The sequence below is a fragment of the Triticum dicoccoides genome, chromosome 4B (assembly GCF_002162155.2).
Source record: "Triticum dicoccoides isolate Atlit2015 ecotype Zavitan chromosome 4B, WEW_v2.0, whole genome shotgun sequence".
NCBI lineage: Eukaryota > Viridiplantae > Streptophyta > Magnoliopsida > Poales > Poaceae > Triticum > Triticum dicoccoides.
This window is the reverse complement of record NC_041387.1, coordinates 394,342,367-394,347,666: the sequence shown is the minus strand read 5'-3', so window position 1 is coordinate 394,347,666 and position 5,300 is coordinate 394,342,367. Positions and strand designations below refer to the sequence as shown.

General features: G+C 42.1%; 1 long non-coding RNA gene across 1 annotated transcript; it reads left to right on the top strand.

Annotated features, from left to right (window-relative positions):
- The first annotated feature begins 3,652 nt into the window (after nt 1-3,652).
- On the top strand, nt 3,653-5,059 carry LOC119293661. The gene is made up of 3 exons (XR_005143176.1): nt 3,653-3,709; nt 3,924-3,991; nt 4,842-5,059. It is a non-coding gene; the product is annotated as an uncharacterized LOC119293661 (long non-coding RNA).
- The last annotated feature ends 241 nt before the right edge of the window (nt 5,060-5,300 follow it).

The window sequence follows — 5,300 nt, the reverse complement described above, 5'->3', positions numbered from 1 at the left end:
GCTCCCGGCGCCCCCTGCTTCCACACGCCACCGCCGTCCCCTACTTCCACGCGCCACCGCCGGCCCCCTGCTTCCACACGCCGGCCCCGGCCCCGCTGCTTCTAGCCGCCACTGTCGGGAGCCACCATAGCGCCACCAATCGCCACGACCAGCCGTCCCTACGTCTACCTTGGCGACCTACCCCCACCCCCGCAGCGGGTCATCGCTTCGTGTCGCCGCATCCGGTGGCCACAGCGCGCCGTCGAACTCGTCAGTCCAATTGCTTGCTCCACGGTCGGTCGCTCAAGTAGCTGCGTGCAGGCAAACATCTCCACGGGCGACAAGTCCTTCTTTCACAACTTGTTGCTGCTGCTGCACCTTCTCCTTCGACTAGGCTAAGTAAATTGTTCAGGTACCTTGTGTGTATATTATGCACCTTAGTGTTCAGTAGAAATTTCATCGTGTTAGTGAGCTCATATACTACTATTCAATTAGTTCGAAAGCGTAAACTTGGGAAGTTCGAAAAAACAAAACATTCAAGGGGGGTTTGTTGGGAATAACAAGTCGAAGTTCAGGTGTCAAATGTGAAAAAAGAATTTCTTCTAATCTAGCATGCTCCCTCCAACATATTTTCATTTCTACTGTAGCTTGCTATAAAGATGAAACTATATAAGTACACTGTGCAAAAACTCAGTGGTTCAAAATGTGAAAAAAGAATTCTTCTAATCTAGTTCCCACCGTGCATTTTGTGTGTGCAGAATTTCATCTAATCTAGTTCGAATTTCATCTAACCTCCGGGGATGCACGACGCCCTCGCCTCCCACCTCCGTGACGGACCATGGATCTGCCTCCGCAGGGGCGGCCACCGGTGGGAAGGAGGAGCATCGGCAACAACCACCTCCGCCCGTTCCTGCTCCTCCCCGCCATGCGACGACCACCTCTGTCGCCCCGGGATCCCAGCTGCATGCATTCAGGAGCAAGAGAAAAGAGAGGTTAATTGTCCATCCACACTGTCGCTCCTCCCAAGTCCACACTAGTTTTATCACAAAAAGCAGAGGATGTCTATTTTATTTCCTGAAACACAAACTAGGTGTTCTCAGTTCAGTACGTGAGCTATCTCAAGTTCTTGGAAAACATATAAAATAGTACGGTGTTTGTGCAAAAAATTCAGACTGTTTTCTAGTTATACAACAGTTTACTATATGGTAGAATTGTAGTTGTTCAGTAAAAAGGTTCACTACCCCAACTGGGGGATTTCTATCCGTTTTGTCTTTCTTTTCCAACTGAAAGTTGTAGCAAATGTGAACTGAAGCTGTTGTGGAGCAAATTAAGAATAATTGCCTACCTTTTTGCCACTGCTACCTTGCCACCTACATTAATGCTACTACTACTACTACTACTACTTATCGTGTTGCTAAAAGTTGTGTTCTGGACAATTTGTGGGAAAGTGTGGAGGCGCAAATTGCTCCGCGGCTGAGGAAGGCGCACCCCGGTGCTTGCCATGGCTGAAGTCGGCTTCCAACCCTCCAACCCTACCCCGACTGCTTCTCCCTGCGCGGTCGGGAACCAGCCTCGTGCTCTGCTTCAGCGTTGTCCCCGTCCAGGTATGGTGCTTACCAAAGTCCAGCTCTACCTCCCTTGCCCGTCCGAGCTCAACAATTCTGACTACCGAGGCTACAAATCCGAGTCTAGTGCGCCACTGAGGCTACAAGTTCGAGTCTAGTCCTCCACCGAGGCTATAAGTTCGAGTCAAATTACTGCAACAATTCAGAGAAGGGAACTAGAGAAGTTCAAAAGAAAAACTCACATCAGAAGTATAATCTAGTTTACCTCGTTGGTGCTATTCCTATGTAATGTAGTTTGTTCAGGATTGGGATAATAGTATGTAATTGTTGAACTAAGAATTTGGGAAAACTAATTGGATTACATATGTCATCTCTTGCTGAATTGTTGGTGCTAGGCCTAGGTCGAGTGCGGAGTGCCGCTCCAGTTCGTACTTCGGTGCTGCGGCATGTGGTAGGGATACAGAAGGAACACCTCGGCTTTGGTGGGAAAGCAAACCATGAGGTAATGGAAAGCTCCAATGCACACCTACGATGTATTTTGTGCTGAACGTGTTGTTCTAATCTGCTGTCGTCGCAAGCTGCTATGATGTGTTGTCACCATTTATAATCTGTTAATGACTGGTATGTTCTTGTTAGTTCATGTGTGTCCTTGTTGTCAGGTCGTGTTCATCTTTTATAATCAGGTCGTGTACATGTGTGTTCTTTTCAGTGCATTATACTTGGTTCCGTTCAATTTCTAATTCTATTTCAGTCTAATTTCTAAATTTAGCTCAGTCCAAAACTTATTCTAGATTCATTTCAGGTCAATTCTTACTTTAGTCTATATATCTTGTGCGTCCATACAATTTGTATCAAGTTTTGCTTGTGTCATACATCATTTTTAAAATAGAAAACATTTGCTATTGCTAGATAACAAAAAAGAGTATTGTTTACTTATTATTTCTTCTTCAGTCAGTTCAATTACTTGATGTACCTATGTTGTCCAATTTCTACTTTCAATGTCCCTGCCACCGCGTACAAGCAGTTCCCTACCGCCAGCCCTGTCCGTTCAATGTCGCCGCCATGGACCCGCTCCAAGGCCATGGCTTATGCTTCAGCGGCAAAAAAGTGGAGCCTGCTATAGGAGTCACGGGGTCGAGGACCTCCAGCTCAATAGTCCAACTGCTTCCTCTATGGTCGGTCGCTCAAGGAGCTGAGTGCAAGCCGCTCCTTGCTGCAAGCTGCTGCTGCACCTAGGACTGCCCGGCACAACCGCATCCTTTTCTGCTGTTGCTGATGCATGCCCACTACTATGCAGCTACCAATTGCTGCTATTGTTACCTCTATTTTCTATCAGAATTTCTGTTCGAGTGCGGTGATGAGTGACGGTACAGAGGTACTGAATGTTGATTCGAGCATAACCCTTACTCACACTTTTAGTGTTGCTAGTAGTGGTGTTTATGTTGTTACTTCGATCGAGAAGGAAGTAGGAATGAGAAGGAGAAGGAGCACACCAGCAACCTTGACGTGGAGGAGAACGAGGAGGCCAAGCGTGTCGCCCAAGGTGCCCCTCAACGAACAGCTCGAGCTCGACTAAGGTAGCTACCGCAGCGCAATCAGTAATCAAATTGATTCATTTTGTTCATTTCCATCCATTCAATCTGGGGAACAATCAATTGTTCTTTAATCTTAACTTGTTTTGTTTGATCTCAACTTCGAATCCATCTGCCAATTAATTCTTCTTTCCTCATACCTCTGCTCCCGACCCCCGATCCTATTGCATTACAGGAAGTGAGCGAGTTTGAGAGAGATTTGAGAGATGAATGTGTATGTGGGGTTGCTGCTGCTATGTATTCTGGTTTTGCATTTACAGGAAGTGAGAAGAAATTCAGAAAGATGAATGTGCATGCTGCTGCACTACTGTGTTTGTTGTTTTTACAAAAGATGATTGCTATCAAAATTTTGTTGCTTAAAATGCTTCTATTTGCTGATCGATGCATATTTACATAAAAACTCTAAAAAAGTTTGGACATAACCCCCTAGATCATTCGAACGCCAGACCCTGTTATGTTCCCCTTGACAAAATCTTATCTTGTTCCTATTTTTTTCAGGTTGCAGCAAAAACAAGTTGCCAAAGTCAAAGTGCCCAAAAAGCCTCTTCTTTCAATGTTTCAGTACTCACTCAGGTTGTAGCAAAAGAAATAAAAAAATGCAGCTAATTATTTTAGATGTTAGATTGTCTAGTGATGTTTTTTCACACAAATTGCAAAAAAAGGTCGCACTTTCTTTCGCACTTAGTTCATGCGATCAATTGTTAGAAGTTCGGAGAAGTTTATAATACCTCCAAAGGACTATGAGAATCTGTTTTTGCATCAAGTGACACTATGTCTGTTTTGATAGGATGTCCACAAGGAATGATCTTCCATGACGACCAACTTGTGTGAATTCCTCCACTAAACTACAGTTCGGTCAGTTAATATTTCAGTAACATGCCCATTTCCATTTTCTCATTTTAGTTCAGTATGATTTATTATTTTAGTTCAGTTCAAAAAACTTATTTTAACCATGTAATATACATTGTTGGCAAAGATGACTATAGTTGTTATAGCAAAACCAGTACAAACTTTTTAGAAGTTTCTTTTTGAACTTCTCCCAATTAATATACATGAACTTGATTTTATTTTTAAATGTTCTTACAACAGCTCGTTGGATTTTGTGCGTGTGCTTCTAACACAATTAGTTCATATCTCGGGAGACCATAAGTTCAAGTTCACTAGCATTTACAAATGCCGGTAGCAGTGCTAGCATTTAAAAACTTGTGACCTAAGAATTAAGCTTGCATCATTTAAAAATGCAGCTCAGGGAGGTGCTAGCTTTCCCCCACCTCCCCCTGGACGTTCATCTCCTTATCTTGTGTATAGAGAATTTTTGTACTAGACATAGTATTAGTTCGGTGTGTAATCTATCATCAGTCCATGAAAAATTACAGAATAGTTGGTGTGTGTGCAGAAATATCGTCAGTGCAAGTTTCAAAACTCTGTAAGTTTAGATATATGACCTAAATAAGTGATGATTTGCAGCAAGTTTCTTCAAAATTCTGTAAAGTTTAGATATATCACCTAAAGTATCGTTAGTGCAAGTTTGAAAATTTTGTAAGTTTAGATATATCGCAAAGAAAAATTGACGAGTCACCATTAACTTAGTTGTTATAGCAAAAACAGTACAAAACTCTTTTTATTTTTTATTTTTGAACTTATGATATTACTCTACATTAACTTGGTTGTCCTTTTTACAAGAACTTGTACATTGCCTTGAAAGGTTGTGCGTCTACTACTCAAAACTCCGCAATAGTTCAACGAAAAATGTCTACATCAGTTTCAACTAAAAAAGACCATAAGTTCAGAGGAAGAAAAAGATCACATGCGCGTTTTGGTCCACGCAGGCCACCAGAGGAATAAAAAATGTTTCTTCATTCAGTTCAGGTTGCTCTAGGATTTGTCCATGTTCTGGAGGGAAGTAATTAACTTGTGGTTTGAAGTGGGACCTACTGTATAACAAATATGTGTCAGCAAATATGTGTTGAACATTGTTGATTGGAGGGATGTGTACTGATGTACCTTTCCTGCTGGATCCTTCTTTTATAGAATAAACATTTGTTGTTTTTACAGGAATAATTATTTGGTATATGTGATGTGATCTGCAAACTATGTATCCAGATTTGGTTCTTTTATTTTTCTAAAATAGTACAAAACATTGAATGATCAATTATATGTAGAT